At 36.1% G+C, this 25,040-nt stretch overlaps 1 long non-coding RNA gene across 1 annotated transcript in view; it reads left to right on the top strand.

Annotated features, from left to right (window-relative positions):
* LOC308194082 overlaps positions 1-23,199 on the top strand; it is a 66,133-nt gene extending 42,934 nt beyond the window's left edge. Inside the window, exon 9 of the long non-coding RNA XR_013950243.1 lies at positions 22,917-23,199. This is a non-coding gene — a long non-coding RNA (uncharacterized lncRNA). The remainder of the gene's footprint in view (positions 1-22,916) is intronic.
* The last annotated feature ends 1,841 nt before the right edge of the window (positions 23,200-25,040 follow it).

Genomic DNA, 25,040 nt, shown 5'->3' with positions numbered 1-25,040 from the left:
GGTTTTACACTGCTGCCATCAAGAGACTTTTCCCCCAATAATAGTGAAATTCTAGTTGTTCAAAATACACTGAGTTCATGTTATCAGTATCTCTGTAAGTAAGTTCTGTAATCTTCCACATAGCAAGAGTGTAGCTTGCCTCCTTCTTCTACTGCACATTCCTTTTGTACAGGAGCTTTGCCATACACAAATTTTCCTGCTGCTGCTGTTTAGCAGAGACTATTTCAAAAAAAAAAAAAAGACAAAAAAAACAACACACACTTTTTTTTTCCAAATGATGTTTCAAATGAAACATAAAAAGCATAAGATAAGAAGTAAGCATTAAAAAAAAGAAAGTCAAACTCCTTTCTAATCTTTCTCCAATAGACTTATAATGGCTTTTATCATTTTAATACTGGAAAACAAATGTTACTATTACAGTAACCTGAATTTAACCTCATGACACTGCTCTGAGGGACAAATATATCATTATTTCCATTTAGCAGTGGTAGCCTGAAGCATAGATAGATTTTTGTGTTTGGCCCAAGGTCATGTAGAAATGCTGTAGTAGAATTATAATTAGAGGCAAGATCTGACTGCTAGTCTAATAATTATTAGCTATCCTTTCTATGCCATTAATGGTAATGGGAAGCATTTATACTCACCTAGGAGAACAGTAGCCTGAAGAAATGTTTTTTTCCAACCATGATAGAAAAGAATCTGGTGCATTCTGTAAGGATTCCTCTTGGCCTTAGCTAAACTTGTCTGGGCTTAACCTCGGTAATAAAAAAATCAAAGAGGTTGCTAAGTGAAATTCTGCTCTCCATAGTGCCTGTACAATTAGCATTGTGAGGTACCAGCTTTCTGGCACTTCAGTATTCCGGGCCAAATATCTTCTGTTTAAAAATAGAGAGGTACTGTCTTCACCTGGCCTTCCAAGTCCGTTCTAGACACAAAAAGTCTGTCTGGTTACCAGTGGTGTATGCATCAACAATGATAGAGATTATCTGCATGATACTTGCTGTAGTCAGCTAATCTTTTCCTGGTCCACAAAAGGTAGAAGGACTTCTTGCTCTTCGGAAAGATAAGGAAAACAAGATAGCTGATTAGTCAGAGTGTCAGAAAGATATGGCAGTAGATGAGGTCAAAGAAGGAGATATGTCATTCTTTTGTTTCTGTTGCTGTTTGTCTATTTTCTGTAGTGGAACAATGCTTTCAAGGCTCTACATTGCCAGAACTGACAGAGTGCACGGGGACACTTTTCCAGCTTGCTTAATTTATTCTACAATATGTAGTTACTTCTATGAGGTCCTACTAAGAAAAGGACTGAGCTACAACTATCAAAATTTGTAAGTTTTCAGTGCTTATACTTTTGACACCTGGATCCTCCATAAAAATACACATTTCATATGCCTAAGATACAGATAGATGGAGCAGGGATGTCACAAAAGAAATCAGAACTTCAATTAAAATTTTATAAGAAAATAAAAATCAGTCTTAGATTGGCAAAATATTTCTTTGAAGCTTCACTATGTTGCTTTAAAAAAAATCTGTGACGTCTCTATATATCACAGGAATCTCTTTGTATTGCAAAAGAATGCCACTTACATGGAAATGAGAACTTTTATTCCAACATAGCAAGTGATGCAGTTCCACTAGCAGATACTGTGCATGAAAACATCTCTATAAGATCTTTGTAAGATGTGAGGGAGTATTAAGGGGTGGGGTTTGTGTGTGTGTGTGTGTGTGTGTGTTTTCTGTTGTTCCAGTGACATGTCATTGAAGTTAAGTTTATCACTCTGCTAAAATGTCTCACTCTATGTAATTTGATAGTGGTAGCAAAGAGGGGACCAAGCTGTTTATATAAGACATATGTTATACTCTAAATAAAGGTTTTTGTAATCTAACTGCTAATAAAGCTCCACGCCTTGCTGACTCCAAAGAAATATATATACATATATATATATAATATAGTAATGCCACCCAATAGATGGCAGTATAATCTTTATAATAAAGGAGTTTTATAGTGAGTACAGAGACATTTGGGATGAATTTCAGTTTCTGGCTGCCAACTGACAAAAGAAATATGGGAGTTTTTGTTTTAAAAAGCAGCACTATTGGAAAACATAGCAGAGTGCATCGTTTTCTAATAGGACTTTTGTCAGTTCTACTTAATGCAATCACAATTTTGTTCCTTGGGCATGCTGTTATTCTCACTAATCAGGATTAAAAAGTACAGCTTGAATGGTTCCAAATGATCACTGATACTTGACTATAAAAGACTTTGTTTCTTTTTATTGAACAAAAGCTTAGAAAGGGGAAATTTTAACTCTTATTAGAGTTAGAAATATGTATGCAGATAATGTACGTGCATGTGTACACACGTGCGCACACAACTGTTCAGTCTTCAGGTTGTCAAATAAAAAAAAAACAACACCTTCCTCTAGGAAAATTTGTTTCTAAATATACTGTTGCTGCATAGCTATTATTTTGAAAAGAATGATGAATAGAACTGTATATGAAAACAAATTCTCTTACTAGAAAAGATGAACCCATGTCAGTCTGCATTCTTGACATTAGGGAAAGATGAACACTAGAAACATGAACACTAGAAATGGGAGCACTTCAAGATCAGAGATATCTCCATTTATGAATAATTTATAGCTTTGAGAACAATTATTTCCTAATTTGAGGGAAAACTGAATGTTAAGTGATGGATTTGCAAATTTTATTTGAAGAAAATATTTACTTCAAGCTTTCTGTTGATCCTGATCGCCAGTCCTATATTTATAGCAAGAAAGATACCCTATTTGGGAATAAAAAGAAAGGCAATTCTGTGATCACTTTTTGGAATAATCCCCTTTCTCTCAGAATGAAAAGGTTAATAGTTCACTAGGTGCTTTATCTTATGTCAATATTATGGGTGTTTCTAATTTTGGATTCAGAAAATAACTGAACATGATTACCAGAAATACCACACCACACACACATACAGACCAGGGTAGGACTATTTTCTCAGTATTAACCAGCTTACATAATACAGACTGTCAGTAAAATACTCTTGCCACATCCATTCTTCTAGATATACATATTACACTTCAAATAAATCACTCTATATGTGTATATCTGTACCTATACATGTTTCTTTATGGTTGCTAAAATAGAACTGCAGTTTTTAAAGACAGTAGAAAAATGAAACTTCAGTTTGAAAATTATATTACCCTCTATCAGATGAGAAAAGCTTTCTTTCCAGCATATCTTGTAACATTTCATGTCCTTCTCCCACTGAAATGCCTTGACTTTCATCAGGGCAATTTGAATTAAGCAGAGAAACCCCTGTGCACCCATAATTAGAGACGATTGTTAAATATTGTAGGTAGTGCATGATTTTGGAATAATTAAACCCACAAATTTCATAATGCAATACTATTCTGATTTGAGGGAGGAATTTTCTGAAATATTCTCTTTGTAATAATTCAGATGAAAGTATAACTTATATTACTGATAAATCGTATGTAAATAAAGGAACGGTTGGATGGAGTTTTTTCTAAAGAATAATTACCTATAGTTCAAAATGTTGTTCAAATTGATGATTGATACTTAATTAGTCATCTATGGAATCACTATCTAATGATTTAGCAACATGGAAACTAATAGTACACTGCGTAATATTAAACTTATAGTATAAGCATAGGACATAAAATGGGCAATCAGAAGCAAAATGAAAGTAAGATGGTTCTGAAATTCTGCAAATACGTGGTGGGGAAATGAATGACGGTTCAGTTCAAATCACTGTCTTCTAGGAAGGCTACAGTGAAAATACTAACGAGCAATTGGAATCGTGGAGCAACAGAAATACTTTACTGTAAGAGGAAACTACAGTTCTTTTACTGAAGGTGAGGGGAGGACATAAGTAGATACACTGGAGACTATTTGTAAATCTGGTTGCCTAGTTGTATTAATTTTGGTTTTGAAAGGTGATTCTGTCTCCTTGCACTCTGTCATTGTGGTTTTATACAGAATCAATGAAAGACAGAATGGGGGTAAATCCTTCAGCAAAAGAGGAAAGGGAGGGGAAGGAAAAAAAAGAAGAATAGTATTGCAGAGACCATTTTAGCTCTTCAGAGGTCCCTCAATCAGGATGACATAAAAAGTTTAAAAAAAAAAAAAAGAGAAACACAGCACATTTGCTTTCAGTTTAGGATCTGTATCTTCAATGTTGAGTCTCCCAGGAAATAAAGGATGTGATGTCGTACTCTACTAGTACAAAAAAAAAAAAAAAGTGAAGAAAGTGAGGGTAATTGCTTTATTTGGCATTGATCCCACCAAATTTTAAGTACTTAATTGAGGATCCTAATTAAGAGTGTAGTTGTCCTAGGTTCTCATATAATCAATAGAGAGAAGCTTCTAGAGGGCTATTCAAGTCTTGCATTAACTCAATCACTGCAGGGGAAGCTGTCTTTCTCTGCTGAGTCTTAATCAGCTTTTGCCTAACAAACATTTGTTAGGTTGCTTCACATTAGAGAGGGTGAGACCAGACCTTAAATGTTGAGAAGTGGGCTCTTGAGGTGGTTTGTTTCTCCTTTTGTGCTATACTGAATGGAATTTGTTCTTTCCTCTTCTGCCTTTTATTCTATTCTGTAGATTGGTCTGCTTTTCACGTTTGGGTGAATTGAGTGAATACAGAAATCAAAACATTTGACTCAGAACATGCTTCTCATCAAGGATTAAAAAAAGAAAAAGAAACAAAATCATAACAGCAGTCCCTTAATGTACCTGAGAAAGTACAGTATTTTCTTAAGACCTTTAAACAGAAGCATGAAAGGTAATGGACACATACTCTGTCTTGAACTGAACTCTCTCAGGGTGTTTTGTCCTTAAAGTTATTTGTAGTTCCTGTTTGCCAGGTATGTTGTCATTCTGACTTATATGTGAACACTGAACTCTTTCCCGTTCACTAACGTAACATCACTGTGGGTAATAGCCTGTGATGGAGTTATTTGCTATTTTTGAGCAATTACTTTAATCATTTCTTGTGTTCTCTGTTTCAAATTCCCTGCTGTTATGAAAGCCTAGAGAGTCTCAGACCTAAAGACGGGAACTGGAGACAGAGTTGATGAGTTACTGACATCCATCTCAGCCCTACATTCAACTGGTGAGATCAAGAACTTTAGGTTTGATGTGAGGTTTTTGAATTGCTTGGACCAGGCTTGGCTTTCACTCTAAGGTCTAGCTCAGGTTGCTTAAAATGGCACAGGCATTTTTTTTCCCTTAACAAAAGAAACAGAACATTATTTTTAGATGCCTGAAGGGCTGTCTGTCTGACTCACAAACCAACCCATGTAATCAGCTTCAGAACTTAATAACATTGTTCAAGTGAACAGGGATGCAGGCTGCAAGATTAAAGAAAGTCAAATGCACATAACAGCTCACTTCAACTTTGCAATCAGACAGGTAATTATTATTTCTCAGGATGCCATAGTCCAGCAATTATAAAATTTAAATATTAATTTTAGAAGTCTTAATTATAGCAACCAGAATAGTTCTGTTCAAAATAGTCCCAAAAATAACTTTGCAAAAAGCTAATAGCAATTTACCTGATTGAGGAACAGGTAGAGATTTAATTAGAAATGGAAAATGCAGTTCGCTTCTATTTGCATAGTAAACAGAAGAAGAATTTGATCTTTTGGGGGAAGTTTTTACTTGTTTTTTATTATTGAAATAATAGGTTATCAACAAATTCACAAAAAATAAGGTTCGATTGATGAACATAAACATATGATTTGCCTTGATTTATGCCTGATCTGTGTCTATTTTATTTATCTGTAAATATCAGATACATAATTAAGGTATGTAAACAAAGATTTTTACAGCATCCATTTTCTGATATGTGGAAATAACATAGTGTGCTGATTTGCTTCTCAATGTAAATCTGTCTTGAAACGTATACTTCCCTGGGGAGTAAATATTATATAGGTTTTTTTTTTGTTTGTTTGTTTGTTTTTTTTCCTTTTTGTCTCAAAGAGTGGTTGTGCAAGGAGAGGTAATGCTTTGTTTCTGTGGTTAACACATCTAGTGAGATTTAATGTCTTCACACTGCAGCTAATGTACTCTCTATACTGATTGTCTATACTGAGAAACCCAATTGAAACATTTTGGCAGTAAACTCAATGGTGTTACCAGCAGTACTAATCCAGAAGGCCATGCCATCATAAATACATAACAGTTAAGGTTCATCGATTAATACTGTAGAATTTAGAGACTGCAGCTGTGATTATACCAGGCTCCATAAAGCCTGCTGTAGAGACTGCATGCTATAAAAATACAAGAAAGTAAATAAGAAAGTATATTCCCTATTTTACAAAATGGGAGAACCAAGTCATATAAAATTTAAATAATTTGTTTCATACCCCACAGAATGTTACTTGATTCTTTTCTTAACTACACTGTTTCAGTTAATTCAGATCTTTTCCCCCTTTCATGTGTTTTATTGAACTAAGTCATATTCCCTCCTTTCTTTATGGAGCACAGAATATAAAGTCTTCCTTTTTCTATTTCTTTCATTTTTTTTTTCTTTCCAGTTGTCAGGATTTATTTTTGAGGATGTCATTTGCAACCTACTGTGACCCTCTCTCTGAGTTTCCAAAATTGCTATGTCTTAGCTGATGTAAGAATTATTACAATATTTCACATTAGTCTTTATTTACCTATGATAGATACAGAAAAAAAAATGGTTTGTGATTAAAAAATAAAAAATAAAAATGTTTACCATGCAGTGGAGGGGATATTCAGAATCTTATGCTGTTAGAGCTGGTGTCAACAGTTCAAGAAGATGTATATTTATTTTCTCTTTATTGCATAACAAGAAACTTTGCTTAAAGGAAAATAGTTTTATTGTTCTGAGAGAATTTTTGTAATTTAAAGATTCAATACTGTGGGCTTGAGGGTAGAAAGAAGATCAAGCAGATGAAATTCTTTCTAGCTTGGTAATTTTATCATTTTACTGAGATTGGAATTCAAGTATTTGTTCAAGGAAGTAATTACTAAATACAAGGTAGAATAAGACTTGAAGAGTGTGGGAGAGAACAGCAAGTAAGGACCACTGGAACATGGAAAACTAAGGTTCATTCCACAAAATTAAATCAGCTTCTGTGTGTGCTAACAATAGACAGCTGGGCCCTCTGCATTGCTTTTGCTCATCATGACCAGAAATTTTGTTTGGGGCATGAGATATTTTGTGGATTTTAGTGACTGAATCTCTTCACAAATGAACAATTTCTGATGAAAGTTTTTAACTGGGGAATTTCTGATTAGCTGTGGACGATAGGAGGAGTTACTTCAGGACTATGCAAAACCAGTCTACGTCCCAGCAACCCTGAAAGCATCCCCCTCCTCCACTGAAAAAACATTGGTCACTTTTTCTACTGCAGCTGAATTAACCAGAAAAGATGCAGTAGAAGCAGTGGCAGTAAATTACATAAACTGTGTGTTGCCCCAAGCCCTATCTGAATTAATCTTTTCTCTGAGATATGTGTCCTGAATTTAGATAACCATACTAGCCTTTTTTATACTGTAGAAAATGTAGAATACAAATACTTTGTGGAATACAATGTAAAAATAAATGATCCGATGACTCATCTTTAACATAAAGCATGGCTTCTAAAATAGAAGGAACCTTTCATGATTTTGGAAATGGCTTCTCATGGTCCCTGATAAATTATTTTTTCTTTCTCCAAGTGGAAACCAAGTGAACGGTGTTGAGAGCCATCAGAAAGAGGTAGTCTTTACAATTTACGCCATTGGTCAGAAAATCAGTTCAGGACTGAGAAAGCTGCATATGTTACCAAGATTAGTTTACATGCTCTCACAGTGGTATCTGATTTTGTACAGGTGTTGAAACATGTTAGCTATGGAAATAGATTAAATATACCATCAAAAATAAAAAAGGAACAGTCACCAAAACCCAAATGGCTTTTTCTGACAATGCCTGAATGTACCATCTGTTTCCACTGCATTATAAATTGATGTAGAAAATTGATATGCAGTGCTATTTCTGGGTAGCTTCTCATTTGCATTTGCTTTTGTTAAAAATGGACTTAACTGAAAACCATCACACTGAAATCTGCCAGACTTTGGAAGGAAGTGTTCAAACCAGCCTGGGGTCTTCCACCCCAAAGCTGGATCCACATCTAAATGGTGCAGCTGCCCACATATGTATAGTGTGCTAAAACACAACTTTGGATCTAGACACCACACAGCTTGTCAGATGTTCAGGCTCCTGATCCAAATTGTCCACTTTTATTTAGGACTGTAACAATTGAATAATTATAATGACATAAGGCTTACCACCTAGCTACATTAAATAACCATCTAATCATTTAACTCAGGCAGCCAATAAGTAATAACAGTATGGTTACTTTTACCCAATACCAAGAATACAAACTCCGTCTTCTTTGACTTAATATGTACAATACTATGAAATCACTGTATAACAGTTTGCCATGGTCATGATTGTAATTAATCTCAATGTAAATCAACATCCCAAAATATCATTTCATCCGGTGGCTGGAGGGAGCTGCTTCCGAACCCTGTGTAATAGTCCAATCATTTCCAGGCAGAAATGGAGCAGCCAAAATGCTCCTCAGACCTAAGCTGGTGACATATTGTCTCTGCTGGAGACTATACTGGGCAAGAGCAGATGTAGATGAAACTCCTTCCTGACATCTGCTTCTTTCTCTATGTGACCTGTGTTGGAGAGGCTTAAGAGATGACAGATGCAGGAACCAGTTACAAAAGCTACATGTCTGTGCTGGATATGTCTGCTCCATGCCCAGATGTATTTGTGTAGCAACTATTTACATGGTTTTGCTTCACAGAAGAGTAAGCTTTATTCCAAAAAGCAATATCCTCTCTCTTCTGTCCTCTAATAATTCTGAAATAAGATTTTCCTTTTTTTTTGGGGGGGGCCTCTCTGTTCATTATTATATTTGTTTTAAGTGCTTCTGGAAGGAAAAAATCAGAAAAGTTTGCATTTATCTCTTATTTGAATATTCTACTTCAGTGTTATCACCTAGGTTAGCTACCTCCTGAAAATGAACTGATTGCTCTTGATTTCCAAGGATCTAACTCGTGATGTTAGTAACCGTTCAGGAAGTCAATAAGACACAGATCATTTGCACATTTAATTAAATCATATTTATCCTATTAGTAATTTTTCAAATGCTGTTGCATCAGAGTGCAGGAAAAAATAATAAAACGTGAAACTAAATAGTTTAATTTACCATTAGACATGCCTGTCTGTGAGCTTTGAAGACTATCAAACTCCAAGCAATAAATGCATGCTCATTCTGTAGCCATGTCTAGGCAAAAAAAAAAAAAAAAAAAAAAAAATAAAAAAAAAATTAGACTCTTTTTCCTGTTTATACCATACATTTCTTTAGAAGGAGTACAAACCTGGAGTTGTATTGTGTTTGGATGGATGATCATGGAGTAAGACTGCAGGTCTGCCCTACACTCTAGACATAGATTCAGATAAATAAAGCCACAGGTATCAGATGACAATTTTTCTGAAAATGAATGCTCTTTCATTTCCCCCTCCCCATGTTATTTAGCAAGGCCTGTAAAATTTTACTTTGAAGGCCGTAAAAAAATGGTACCTCACCATACTTTGTAGGGTCAACTGAAATTTTTTCCAAGTTTCTGAGGCTGGAAACATAAAGGACGAGACTTAGAGAGGCATTTTAATTAGAGGGGTGGATAAATTCATAAAAAATGGCAAAATACCCATTGGAATGTTTCTACTGGAAGAAGAATTTGTTTATTCCTACTAATTTTCCTGATTAATGGTTTATTCAATTAAATATTTGATGGACACTGCTGAACATACTTTTGAAAAGACTGAACATCAGAAGACATTTTTTCCCCTTGACTCTTTCTGAAGAGCACAGGGAATTATTAGGCATTTAAATGTATAAAAAAGCAGACCTATTTAATTCATTTGATGAACATAAACCAGTTTCCAGTCCTCTTCTCACAAAGACCTACAATAACCAATAACTGAATGTTTGTTAAGAACTCATTTAACAATAGAGAAATGAAGTAAAACAGAAAGTAAATTAATTGTCCAGGGTCACAGAAAGAGTAACTGACTGAGATGTCAATTAAATCAATGTGTAGCAGTTTCTTTTTAATGTACATGTTATTCTGTATTTTATAGGCTTAACCTGATACTTTAGTGAGATCATGCAATACTTGGTCAAGAAAAAATTTAGCCAGATTTTCTGCTCTGGATTTACTCCTGGGAAAATCGCAGCTGTGTTATGTGAAGGACTCAATCTATAACTGGTTAGATAATCTTTTTCCCACTAGAAACTCTAAAGATAAAACAACTTTAAATCAGTGTTAAAGCAACATTAAAGGAGTATTGATCCTATTGAACGATGAAAGTGTATATGTTGTGGTTATCTTATCCATCAATAAAATATATAGACAAAAGAAGCTTACAATCCTTGTGGTGGTTGACAGCAGCAGTAAGAAAGCATTGGCAAAACAGAGACTTTTACTGATCATTTATATGCTAATATCTTTCAGTTAGGGGGGTCTGTGTCAGTGACACTCTCACCTCCAAGATATAGATGTGGAATGGTGGAAGTTTTGCTGCCAACTGATGAGGAACTGCCAATGTATTCCTACCTCTTGCATGCGAGCTTCATCAACTGGAGTGCTCAGCAGCTGGGAATAGCTGCTGAGCGTAGTAAATTCAAAACAATCAATTTTCCTCTTCAGCAGGTGATTTTTCCATTGGGCCTCCAAAAGAGTTAGAGAAATAAGATCTGAAGTAGATGTGTCTCATGCTGAAATAATCTCTACAACAACTTTAACCATTTTTCCATCTCCTGAAGATGTTGAAACATATGCTCTGTCTCTCAAGACCAATATGATGAATCTGTAGATAGCCAAGAGTGTATTAGTTACCACTCCAGCTAACGGTGGCATCCTAGGAGAATGATGCCGTAAGAATTGACTACTGTTTAACCCCTGCAGAAGTGATCTGTTGGAAGTGGTTTGGGTGTAATATGGGGGAAATCTTGTACTACAGCCATGCTTGTTCTGCAGAATTAGTGAAAAAAACTTTCAGTTTTGCAGGCTGCCAAAGTTGTAGCTTTTACAGGCACTGAGAACACCATGAACTTGAAATTTAGTCATTCTTAGAAATGATTTAGAAGCATTCTACCTACTAAGGGGTCTTGTCAGACTATTTTTTGTGGGATTATAGTTACATCTTCCTCACTTTCCTGCTTTTTTTAACCTACTGTTGTAGTGAAGTACATACAGGCTACAAAAGGAACCTGCCACACATTGGGGAAGGCAAGGAAAATAACTACACATGAGGTCTATGAACAGGGAAAAAATAAATATAATTTGAAAAAAGAAGTGGATAAATTATTTTCTTGCTAATCTTTGAAGGCTATAACAATGGTAAGTGTTGCATCCAATACCATGTGGAAAATAGTAGGTTTGCTGTATCTCTTTAAATTGTTCACAAATAATCTACTGAAAAAATTATTTCTGCCTTCAAAAAAAAAAAAGCTAACAAAAAACCCTACACAGATGATAGATTTTGAAAAGATATACATAAATGTGAATTTGTCAGTGAGTATAGTAGTGAAAATGTTACCCATCACTGCTTTTTTAATGTCTTTTATGATGTATAAACTTGGGGAAATAACTGATTAACTTCTAAACTGTATCACCTTGAAAGAGACTTTAACAAACCTGTTTCTCTTCCAAGGACATTAAACTGTATAATGCGTTCCTAATCTGAACTGTGGAAAGTCCAAGCAGGCAGACAGCCAAGCCTTCACTCTTTTCTTAAAAATTACAACTGGAGACGTTATTGGAAATATAAAAACACAATACATTTTTTTTTTGGTGCTGAATGGTAGACAGAGGGCTTTGGTGGGAAAATTGTTAGGCACCTTGCACAGTCCAAATATTATGATACAAGCATTATCAGAATAAAGTCCATTGCCTTAAAGTTCATTTAGTTTTGAATCCTAAATGACTGCCTTGATTGTTAATTTTTATACTCTGCCACCTGTACCATGCTGAATGGGTTAAATTAATATTTTATTTTTATATGTGCAACATAACTTATCTTAAGTAATTTCACCTAGTCATGCTTTACTTTGCTTGAATGACTTATTATGATAATTTTTGAGTGTTTGATTAGGTAACAGTTAACATTTAGATCCAAACCTGTCATATTGTCTCTTTTAGGGATGATCATGCAAGTATTTACAACCAGACATCATTTATTCTGAGTAGCCCAATTAACTGTGCTGTGAATAGACCTGGTTTCAAGCTGTATAAAGTGTTTCTCAGAATAGGACTTTAATTTTTAAGCATTTCAGAGGAAAAAAGTTGTGAACTGCCATGTAAATGCTCAATTGTACTGTTTGCACATTATTTAGCATTACATAAGTATGCTTTTCACTGCTGAATACATTATAGATTTCTGAGAGAGCACACAGGTGATGTTACATTTCTAGAATCTAGGAAGGGGCTTAATTGTTAGCTTCCTAGTTTTTGCACAGCTTGTATTTTCATAACCCTTGCAGTTGTCTTTAATGATTAACATTTGCCAATGTTTTAATTCTCAGAGCTCATCTATGCTCATTGATTGCATTAATGCACTCCTTTATTTGTAAATAATTCCATATTTTTCCTTTATTCCCAAAGTATTCACTGGGCTGTGTCTATTCAAGCCAAGTAGCCTATTGTATTAACTCCTTCTGTATCTATTCACAGGTATTATTTTGCCCCTTTCCCATTTACTCATAATTTTAAAAAGTTGGAACACTTCTTTTATGTTGCTTTATGTCATTAATATAGAAAGTAAAAAGATGGAGACCCTGCCTAATTAACTTCTCAATAGCTTCAAAAGATCTATTAACTGTCTGTTCACCATCTTTGTCCAAATCTCAGCAGTTGTCAAGGGGAGTACAGCTTTGTATAAAATCTGTTGACTTATCCTAGCCAAATATTATGCCCGTAGCATCTGCACTGTCTATTTTGTGCACTTCGATGTAGTAGTAAAAATAGTTTCCAAGATAGTGTCCACAGCTGGTTCAAAAATAAACAAATGTTTCAGATCAGATTCATAAATGCAAGTCTGTTTCTGAGGACAGGTGTCAAATTTTGAATAGCTGTGCTCCATAGTGAGCTACTAAGCATCAGTCATGAGCCTTCTAGCATCTTCTGGTTAATTGTACAAATGTTCACAAGTCTTAGATGTTTTAATTATTTGAGATGGATCAATTATGCATCTAAGAATTCCTCCTGGACATGCGGTGGGGGGCTGTGGAGGATTTATTATTATTTGCAAGAAGGTTGTCAGCCAATATGAAAATTGAAACAGTGCAGCCTGAATTAGCAACCACCCACTATCCAAATCTGAGAACACATAAACCAAACAATTCACAAAAAAATAGCCTGCAAATTAGTTGTCTAAACTGTTCCAGGAAAGCTTACGCTTAGCACACGTATTAATGACGATGAGACTTAGCTCATGAACAATTCATAAATCTAATCGAACTAACTACGTAACAAGTATTATTCATGCAAAACAGAGAGATAGCTCTATTAGCTTCCTGTTGTCAAGGTACATGGAAACTTATACAAAAGGCTGTGCTCTTCAAGTCTGTCCTCATTTGGCTTTTTCTGCACAGATAAATTGTGATTGAAATTAAATAACCTGGTTTACAGTTTTTGTGGTTAGCCCTGGGCTTTTCTTCATGTAATGAGTATTTCTGGGCTTCCTGAATTATAGCACTACATGTAGAGGTTTTCCACAGACCTCCACCATGTAAAACAGGAGCTCTGTGCTTTTCTCATATATCTGTATGGATGACTTCTGTGTTTTTGCACATAAAATTGTAAAACCACACTGAAGATAGCTCTGTTAGTGTGTAAGAAAAAAATCATGTTGGAAATCATTGTGTATTATCTGCCTTGTCATTTAAATGTTCCTCATCTTTAAAAGTAGACAAGAACATATCCTTTTTCCTGTATTATTGATAGGGCTGAATCTTAGTCTTTTCTTCTGTTCTGGCTTTGATTGTAAATTTTCTTACTGCTTTTTCTTCCTGCATTCATTTCTATACAGTGTTTTTTTTCAGTAAAAGAAAAATCATCCTCAGCTATTCACATGTTGTGAACATTTACTGAGCACCAGTTTACTCTGTTGAAATATTCTGTGCTATTTGATGTTCATTTTGAGTTTCATCCATTATTGTTCACTTGTTTTAGCAATCACAGTGATTTATGTTTTCCTTCTGCTTTCCAAATGCTTATTTTAGAAACATTTTCTATTTTTTTTAATGTTGTTCAATGATGAAACTTATGGGGACATACCATATCAGGGTTATTTTGTGCACTCCGTTTGTCTCGGAAAATGTGGAATATTTTACCTACTGCTACACTTCAGTTACTAAGGAGTTAATGCAGTGATTGCATTTTGAAGGTGTCTAGAAACCCTACCAAGGATCAGAGCCCAACCTCCAATCCTGTGCAGAGCCACCCAGCTCCAGAGGAATACGAGGACGGGTTATTTTGTGAGAATCAGGGGAAGGTTCAGAGGGCTTGAGAGCGCCATGCAAAAGATGGTGCTCTCTGAGAACTGGGGTTGATTTATCTAAAGGACTGTAAAAAAGAGACCCAGGAACAATTTTCAAATATACAAAGGATTGTTTCAAGATCTAAGGGAATGAGTTATGTCCAGTGATGACCTTATACTGCATCAAAGGAGACTAGTTTAAGTAGAAAGCTTTTCTAATGTAAGAAGAATTAAGCACTGGAATGAAGTACTCATGGAGGCTGGAGGACCTTCCTCACTGGAGGCTTTTTATCACAGGTTAGAATCATAAAATCATTTATCAGTTGTTCATGCCACAGGTTGTGAGGTGGCCCTGTACAAGAATGAAGCAAATCAATTGATTGGGAAATTTTGCTTAGGTACTGAAGCTGACATGGGTTACACCAGACTGAGCATATGGAGCAGTTAAGCACATGGCCTTTGTACTGACCTTTTACAACTGCTCAGTGACTATTTCAATTTGAGTTGCATCTGACTGGTAAAGACAGTCAAACAAAGACATAAATACAAAGTCAAAAGAGGCAAAGGAATATTTGAATACTAATTTCGTTTCTGCAATTCCTGTAATTATAATTTGATAAGAACATAAATGCGTGTACAAAGTGCTCTAGCCTCAGTTTGTATAATGTGGATATAGAAAGAGGGTCAGCAGGTTATGTTCAGTAGGTGAAGGAAAGGCTAATAAATCAAAGAAAATGAAATATATGTTTTAGCCAATAAAACAGTTCCTTATACTTGTCAAAAAGTGTGTAGTTTGGTGTTTCCACATTTTGAGAGACCTCTTGAAATGCATGCCTTAATAGGTCTCTCTTCTTCTCAACTTACTTGTTACACTGTACAAATCAAATTTAAATTCACAAAATTATTAATGGCTAATAAAGGGCTGATGAGAAATAGTGATGTCCTAGATGGTTGCAAATTGTTCCAGTGTCACTGTCTACTTCTCTGCTCCAGTGCTTTGAAATGAGTCAGTAGTCAAAATTTAATTTGTTCAGTTTAATTAAATTCCACCTGAGTAAATATGTGTTGCACAAAGTTGAAGAAGATGCTGTAGTCTTCTGTGTGATGTATGCAGTTGAGATCTATTCTGATAGCATGCAGCCTTAGGATATAAGTTACTCTCTTCCACAAAGGTAAGCACCATATAAATACATAAATAACAACTTTGAAGGGCTTGTAAGGAAAATTATATAAAGAAAGCAAAACAAAATTGCGCACACAAGTATTTCTGAGTATGCCGTCATTATTCTTAGAATAATGAAAGTCATCAATAGATCAGAAGTTCATTTCACTTTCAAAACACAATCCCATTAAGATTAGCAGCTTGTTTATTTAGTCTGATACTGTCCTGTCTCTCCATTACATTAATTAAACAAGTAGTACTGTAATCAGATAGTGAGATATTTTCTGCTCAGCAGTCTTGCCTTTGGTAGAATGACATTTGTGAATGATATTTGTGGATTTGATCTGTGATGTAAGGAATTCAAATAAATGCCAAGTCATTGTCCTTCTCGCTCTATCAGTACAAAATATATTTTAAAAAAAAATGGTTACCCTCTTCCAAACCTGGCCCACAGTTGCCTTATGTGCTGTGGGATAAAAGAAATAAAATAAAAAAATAGAGGATTTTTCAACTTGGCCAGGGATTAGGTCAGTACATCCTCAAATCGTGTATAACCTCAGCGGTCTAAGACTCTTTAGTCTTTTCACTCTCTTAACTGTGTTCTAGCCGGTAGCCCCCTTCTCAGAAGAAAGAAACCAAAATGGGAATAAGTTCCTTACAAAATCTTTCATGGATTTGCATGGTGACTGTATTTCTCCTTAGTGAGCTACATACTGTTCTCTGTTTTGTGATATGATTGTTAGTTTTGTTATTTTTGGAACTATTATTAAAAATGAGAAACAATATTTTATTCTGTTTACCTTCCCATTTCTTCTCCCCCTTCAATATGGTTTTGTCAAGTCATTTCATTCCTTCTCTGTGAGTGGGGGAAGCTGAGCTCACTCAATGCATTTTCTTTACTAACTGGGGGTGAGGTTAGATTTCATTTCATCTGTTGCGTTCCTAAACCTGCATCTGTGCTGTGTTTTTCAGCACGAATTTCACACTGGTTGCCTGAGATCCACTGGGCATGCTTTAAGAGCCAGCTGCTCCATGTTTCTTGTTTCCACCAAGAGGGGAAGGGCCCGAGTGTCATGGGACACCAAGTATGGACACAGGACCAACATCACCCTTGAAAAAACCCCTTCATCAATCTAAAATGTATGTGCACTCACTGAGCTCTCATACAGTTTATTTTCCTGGATGTTTGCTTGGTGGCTCATTCCAGCTTTTATTAGTGGCTTCTGGAAACTCAAGATGGACTTTGTTACTGTCAGTCAAAGCTTGACAAAGTAGTTACATGCATTTGTAGTTAGGTGGTCAAGCTCAACTGTGTACATCTGGTACTAATAAAGCTGAAGATGGTAACCAGCTTGGAACAACAGAAGTGGAAGTGAAAAGCGCAAACATTGAGGTACCCATAGAAATCATATGGGTGTCAAAACATAAGAAAAGACAGAGTCTTCATCAGAGGACGTGTTAAACTTCAAAACAGCAGTTAAGGTCTTGCACAGGAATTAGATAAGGATGAAGCAAATATGACCCATGGAGGTAATTGGTGATTGCTGCCCAATCTTTATTTTCTCTCAGCTGTGTACACTTTGCTCTCTAATACTTGACATGGCATACTTCACCTGCAGCATGCAGTGGTCAGTATAATACCATAGAGTTTCATCATGCTGGTGTTCTGATATGCTATGTGTTTTGGAAGAATTTTGGAGACATTTTCTCAATACAGTACTATTTTATTTTATTTTTTCCTCCTTCCTCACAGTATTGTTCAAGGACTTTTAAAATAAATGTGGAACTCGAGTAGGTAATGGCATTGTGTAGGAATGCATAGTTCACTGCAATTCATGCCCTGCTACTACAGCTGTGCAGTGTTCTGTGCAGGTGAAAAGCCAGAGGTTTGTTTTTTCAGTAAAAGAAGTTAGGGTGTTCACTACTGACTGTACAGACCCTTCATAGAGGAGAGATTTAAGACTCAAGTTTCCTTTTGCTAAGTTTTGTCTCAGTCATCGCATAGGCTTCTAACAGAGCAGAAAAAGAACAAACCTAGAAGAGTGTGGGTTTGTGGCATGTACCTTTTAATGTCCCCATTGAAGCCACCTGGAATTTCCCAGCATGTTCACTTAACTAGGCTGTGTATCACTCCACCTGCCTGGTTCCTACATACCTTTGTGTGCAGAGAAGCACAGATCTCTTCTAGTGCTTTACTGGCCATCACTGGATAAGGGCGCACATAGTTTAGGGAAGGGTTCTATGACAGGCTCCCTGTGTACCATAGGTGTGATATATGACAGGGCAGGTGGCAGTGGACCAAGGAGACACGCAGTGTGGCCAGCCTGGCAGGACAGCACAGACTTGTCTCTGGAGTTCAGGGGTGTTGCAACAGACTCATTACCAGTTAATTTTAGTAAAGGTCAGTGTCTTGTGTGTTTACCCCTGATATAAATATATATGTCATTACCGCTCGCTACCAAAGTGAGAAGTATAAAAATGTTCAAATGCTCTAATTAAGAGTATAATTTTCTAGCAATGCTTAAACAACTTCATTACTTTTTTTTCTTTGTAGTCAGTGGATAATTGTGACATTTTTCTTGGCTTTAACTGTGTGTCCCTGAAGGCGTGTTAAAGACCCCCTGTGATTTAAATAGTGGGACTCATGTTGTTGAAGTGACATTAACAGAGATTCTTATTAAAATTTGGCCCCTGCTGCTTATGGTTTCTCAAGACTATATTTCTTTAGCGAATTTTAAAATACAATTACACGATGCCTGACAACCAGAAACTATGCAATAGCATGAATGTTAAGTGAGAATTAGAGAAGTAATTATGGACTGTCATAACACCTGGAAAGAGAAGTGCTGCTAGATTGTTTAATATTGCATTTAACAGATCATTAGTTTTGTTGCTGATGTAGAGCAGATCTCTTGGCATACTGTGATTGTATACAAAATGATCATATGTCCTACTATGCTATTTTAATGTTTGCAAGGCATTTACAGCATTTATGTGTTGTTCCCAAGATGCTGGTGGACATATAATGCAACATCCTTTGTGCCTGTCTATCTGAACAGGATTTTAAACAAATACTCAGTGTGACGCATATAAGAAAAAAACAAAAATGCTACTTGCCTGGAACTAGTTTGCACTTTCTCCTGAATCAGCAGCTTGTGTTTGCCTTGTAACTTACACAACAATTCTGTTTTCACCTCTACTGCTTATTTGCCTTTCCCTTTCAGGCAACTGTAAAAGCCAGAAAATAGCCTTTGTGATAATGCCACTGAGATTTAGAGCATAAAAGCAATCTCATTATCAGTTTACATCCCCAGTTGGAAATCGGAGATTGTTCAGCAAATCAAACAGTTGAGCAGGGGCATGTAATGTGCAGCCCAAGGGCCAAAAGAGACCTGCTGAGTCATATAATGTGGGCTCCAGCAGCCCTCTTCCTGTAACTGAAGGATGGGGATAAAACAGCAGAACTGCTGGTTGGTGCCACTAATGAACTTGAACTACAATGAATTATGTTCCATCTGCATAATGTGTAAGGATAAAGTACAACCAAATATGGTTCTGAGCACTCATATTAAAAGTCTATGGTTTATATGCAGATTGGAGGTAGCCCTTGGGCTCTTAGTAAGTAACCTGTGTAACCTTCAGGTCTGCGGAAGGTAAGCAACTTGCTAATGCTGAAATTAGTGTACAGGGTTAGAAGCTGCTGTGCAGTGTGGGTTGCTCTCTAATAGCAACAGAAGAGGTCTAATAGGAACCCCTGTTAGTTCAATTTCAAACTCTTGGTTATGTGAGCAGGGAGGGAGGGAGGGAAAGAATATTCCATGGTTTAGAAAGTCACTGTGTAAATTCTCACTCCTTCAAACCTTGGATCTCAGCAGCCAGGTACAAGTAAAACCCCCACTGCATCAGTGAGCTGAACGAAGGCCTCTTCCTGATGGATCTGCAAGTAACATTGCATCGTCAAGTTTTTGTGCTGTGGAAAGAGTTTTAATGATTTTAATCATTGTTTCTGAGTTACTGGGAGATAAACCCAGAATCTATCATTGTTTCACCCAACTGTGAAAATGAAATAGTGTAATTGATATAAAATGTTTGTGTCATACATAGATCAAACAAAGATCTATGAGAGTTTAAAATTCAGAGGTTTCTTCTGTCGAAAAATTCTAACGATACATTCATTAACAAGAAATTACATTACAATATCTGTGGGGCTTATTTCAGTGAAAGTAGGATTTCTTTGTTGGTAATTTCATCTTGATGTTATTCCCCTCTATCCACCTTCCCCAAGATGACATTTTTCTAAAAATCAGCACTAATATGGTAGCTAACCTTTCTTAATATTACTTAAGAAAATGCTGAGATACAGCCATACAAAGAATTAAACTTTGAAACTTTATATTTTCCCCACAGTTCCCAAAGCTCAGCACAACTTCAAGAGTATTCTTTATTTCACAGATCTTGTCTTTAAAATAGTAACAGACCTTGAAGTTTTAAATGAGGGTTGGCTGGCTGACACATACATAATATGAAGATCCTTTTTATATGGAAAGAAGATGCATACAAGTATTGTCCAAGCAACTGCACCAACTTCATTTATTTTTTAGCATGACACAGAGTTATAATGTTATTTATTTATTTAGTGGTAAAACTAAGATGGGCAGGGGGATGTGAATCTGCTCTCCTGAAAAGCATACCAAGAACTTAACCAAAGTAGTACTCAATTTTTTTTGGGGGGGATAAGTGGGAAGTGAGGGGTTGCAGTGTTTTTTGTGTGTATGTTTTTTTTTTTCTTTCTTTTTCACCCCCCAAATGGCACAAACAATATTTCAGTTCCTGGGGCTAAAACCCAAGAGTGCACAATCCTGCAAATTCTGGTTTTGCCTTGGGAAAGAAAGGGGTCTGTGTTGTGCCATGGACCAGCAGGGAATCATGGATGAGAGGTGCCAGAAGGCAAACTCCTCCTGCAGTATGAACTGTGTGAGAAGCACAGGGAATATGTGTGAACCTTGACTTGCAGCAGTACTTCAAAAGGTGAGACAAAAGAGCATCTTTTTGTGTCCTAGTAGATTTTATTGCCATAAACCATTTCTTCAGTGTCTCCTAGAAGTGCAATTGGCTTGAAAATCTACACATCTTAAAACTATTCATTCACTTTAGGTTTTATTTTAATTTCTGTTTATGATGCTTGGGAGTTTTATTTTCTAGCTGTTGTTGAGAATCATAAGGGATAAAAAACTTAAATTTCCTTAACACGAAAGCCGAAATTTTCTCCCAGTCTCTTAACTCCAGGAGCTCAGATCATCTACTGGGAGATGCACAATGATTAAATCCCGATGATTGATATGGTTGCTTCTGTTAGAGGACCTTGAGTGAGAATGAAAATAATTCTAGTGTATTATGAATTGTGAATAAGTATAGAACCTGTGTTGTCCTAAATCCCTTTTGAGCTGCTCATAAAAACAGGCCTTAATGCTCTATGAGTAAATCAGCTGGGGAATTTTTTCCTCTGGATAAATCTTCATGTCAGAGAAGAATGTAATCTATGTATCTAATAGAGTCAATGACGCTATGTACCACTATGTTAGAAGTTACATTTTTGGATACTTTCAAATGACCACGATCTGCTCCGTAATGAACTTTGAGGCACAGACAACTTCTGGGCTCAGCATCTGACTTGCTTGTGTTGCCTGGTTTCAAACTAGATGATGCTTTTGACATACTATGAAAACTGCAAACAGCAGCAGAAACAAATAAACCCTTCCACATCAGTTCCTAGAGACAGATGTTGGTAATTATCAGAAATGTAAGATATAGAAGAAAGTCCACGTGAATCAGAAAATCATGTTGTTCTTGAAAGGTTGCATATCACCATTTATTGTTAAAAATTCTGATAGAAAACTACCATACCGCTGAGTTTTTGGTGTGAGTATGCAGTTTGTAGTATGCAGACCGGTTAGATGGCCAACTTGCTGCCATCAGTAGTCTGTGCTGTATTTTTCCTTAGATTAGTAAAACAGATGTGCTTTGCATAGTTCTGAGTTGGATTTTAAGAGGCAGAAAAAATTGGCAAAACATAAAAGTCTTCAACTAGCTGTATATCAACTCATCAATAGCACAGTACAACAAAGCAGAGAGATGTTTTATTAACATTTCAAGTGGTTCTTGTTCCACTGTTCTGAGAAGAGGCTATTCTTTATTTAACCTTTATTGAGGTAGGAGTGATCTCAAGAAGCAACAGTGGTACAGCCACCAAATACAAGAGGACACATTTTCATTGTATTTAGCAATAAAGGATGTCATAGAATGAAGGTAAGTATTAAGAGCTGGCACAGCCTAAAAGCCCCTCAAATTAAAAAATAAAGAATGCAAACCTCTTATAGATGAACATGCCAGGAAAATAACATTGGGAAAGTAATGCCTGTCTCTGAACAAAGAAAGCTCTTTGAAAGTAAAAATAAAGAGATATAGCAAAGCAATAAATACAATGGAGACTTCAAAAGAACCCACCAAAAATGATTATATAAAATCAAAAAAAGATTAAATATTTTAAGGTGCAAAACAGATCAAAGGCTTCTTAAAGATATAAAAAGTGAAGTCTATGAGGAAATTAGGATGCTAAGAAGCAAAGACGGGAATTAATGAAAATGTGTATACCGCCATTTAAAGTGGAAAATGAAATATGGTATTCTAGGGTCAGCCAAAATATTTGGTACTAATAATGCTTTCATTTTTTATTAGCTGAAATTAAAATATAGAATATGTAACACCTGAAAATTCATGGTATGATTGAATTTGCCATCACAGTTATGGGGGGGGATAAAAAAAAAGCCTAACCTACTCATTACTTAAACTTCTTTGAATGTGAGAATAAAAGTAGTAGAGAACAGGAATTCAATGACAGGATATTTGAACATCAAGAAAGTCTCTGACTTGTACTCAGCTAAGTGGAGTGTTTTACTGGAATAGTTAGACTGATGCCGTTGCTGGAGCTAGCCCAAATGGATCTAGCTCAAATATCTATGTTGGGAGAATGTTTTGTGATACAGTCATACTGGTGAAAAAATTACATTTTGAATCCATCTGTTCTGTGAAAATATATTGGTTCACTGAGAAGGTTTTGCAAAGTTTTGTTTTGTAGAAATTGTCATTTTCTTTGCACAGAATACGGCTAAATACTGTTCATCCAGGATAAAGAAGGAGGAGGAAAGAGACCAAACTGAAGATACACAAATACTTAACTGAGGTATTTTAAAATGATTTATATTTATAATTTTATGTCAGTAGTCCAAAAATAGGAGTTAGTAGGCAAAGGGATAGACATTCTATCTCATAAATCAAGGTCCATGTGACCTTTTTTCCATTAGGTTATCTAGAATATGCTTCCGAATCTTTCTGTTATCCAGGAACCCTGAATGCATCATGAGGATCTCTTAGACACGTAGCTCGTTCCTTTGAAGTTGTGTCGTGACAGAATCCCACTTAATGTTTCTCACTGAGACAATACATACGGATTCAGGGTTTTTCTTTCCTTTCTGGGATTTTGTCTCTCTTGCGTTACTGAGTATGTGGTTGTTCGGCACATGATCAAACTAAGCCCTCTGCAAGGTTAATTCACCAGTCAATGTTACTTATCAAGTCAATTGCCTGGGGGGACGAGGAGGACGGAGGTCACTTTTCTGCTGCTGTTTTGGAGGTAGAAACAGTATGCACAGGTTTTATAGACCAGAGAACTGCTGGAGAGGGACCTGAGAGCCAGTCAGAGGCTGATGCAGTCTGTAATGCTCTGCCTGATAATAGCTGGATTATAGCTCCACAATTCCAACAAAGAAACACAAGCAGTATGAAAGTATAGTGAGTATCAATTTGCCCATTATCTCTAATGAAATTAAATAATGCATATGGGACCACACATTTGAAGAATAAATTCACATTAAAATTCTTAACTTGGTGAAGATTAAGGCAATATGATTTTTAAAGCTTTCATCCAGGGAAAAATAGCTTAGTGCTTGCTTTAAGTAAGATTAGCCACAAAAATCCTATAGTACACCTAGAACAAAGTCTGAGTGGCAACAAGCAAATATTTTAATGTGGAAATATTTTTATTGGTTTTAATTAAGCAATGACATTTTTGTTGAATGCCTTAAATCTTTAATTACCACCCAAAAGCACTGAGCATGACATGAGTTATTTACTGAGTCACTGTGAAATACAGTTCAATATTTTCTCATAAATACTTTATGTAAAAAACCAACACAAGGCTCTCATTGGAAATGTCTGTAATTTTCAGTACTATAGGTGTTTCCTGAGGTATTTCAGGGCCTGATGTGATCAGCATGGAAGTCATTTGAAAGGGTGCCAGTGACTTCTGTGAGCTCAGGTCTTTAATGAGAGTGTTAGCATTTGTAGCACTTAGATAAGTGTTTTCTTGTGAGTGATATTGATCCAGATTTGTCACCAATGGGAAGCCCTGAATATATGTCTATATATTTAGTCGGGGTGGGGAAGGAAATACTTAACATAATTTGGTTTTACGCTTCAGGAAAAGCTGTAGATGACAATCGTGGCAGTTGCATGCATGGTTGTACTGTAAAGCATAACATGGATAAGATTTCCACGAGAGCTCAGCATTCTTGCATTTCACAGCACTATTGATTTATGGCCCAGATCAATTTTGTTGTGGGTGTCAGAGAGACAGTATTGTACCACTAGTAACAAGTATATATTTATGAATAGCTACACAGATAGTGAGAAAAGCTGAGGAAGGCAGGAAAAAAAGACACTTATGCTAGAGGTTTGCTCTTAATCATTCATAAAATATAGAAGTAGGGCCTACAACTGAAGTGTATGAATCAACTCTCCCTAAAAGTAAATGCCTTATGGGATACTCAGTGTAGGATACAGAAGAGGGAAGGAAGCAGAAGTAACTTTGCTACTTGCATGTAGGTACCTAATCTATGTGCACATGCAAGGAGGCACATCTCTCCAAGCTTCTCTTCTACTTAAGGGAAATAAATCACTTCTCCAGGCTCTCTTAACAGCCTGTCCCTGTTGTAGATCATTTTCTGGAGGAGTAGACTCATGTCGAAAGAATGTCTTCGGCTTCCCTGAAATAGGGCAATTTGTGGTTACAGTAAAGAAAGAAAATGGATGAGATTAGAACAAATCTACATGAGATATGTATCCCAATCAGATATACAAAGTGAACATTTGAAATAGTTGAGTGAGTATAACATGTAGCCCTTTCCTACTCTCCTTTCAAAGGAAAAACAGGCTGCTTGCAGAGAA

Source organism: Anser brachyrhynchus (assembly GCF_964034855.1).
Source record: "Anser brachyrhynchus genome assembly, chromosome: 4".
NCBI classification, from domain to species: Eukaryota; Metazoa; Chordata; class Aves; order Anseriformes; family Anatidae; genus Anser; species Anser brachyrhynchus.
Note: the sequence above shows the minus strand (reverse complement) of the source record. Positions and strands in the feature narration are given on the sequence as shown.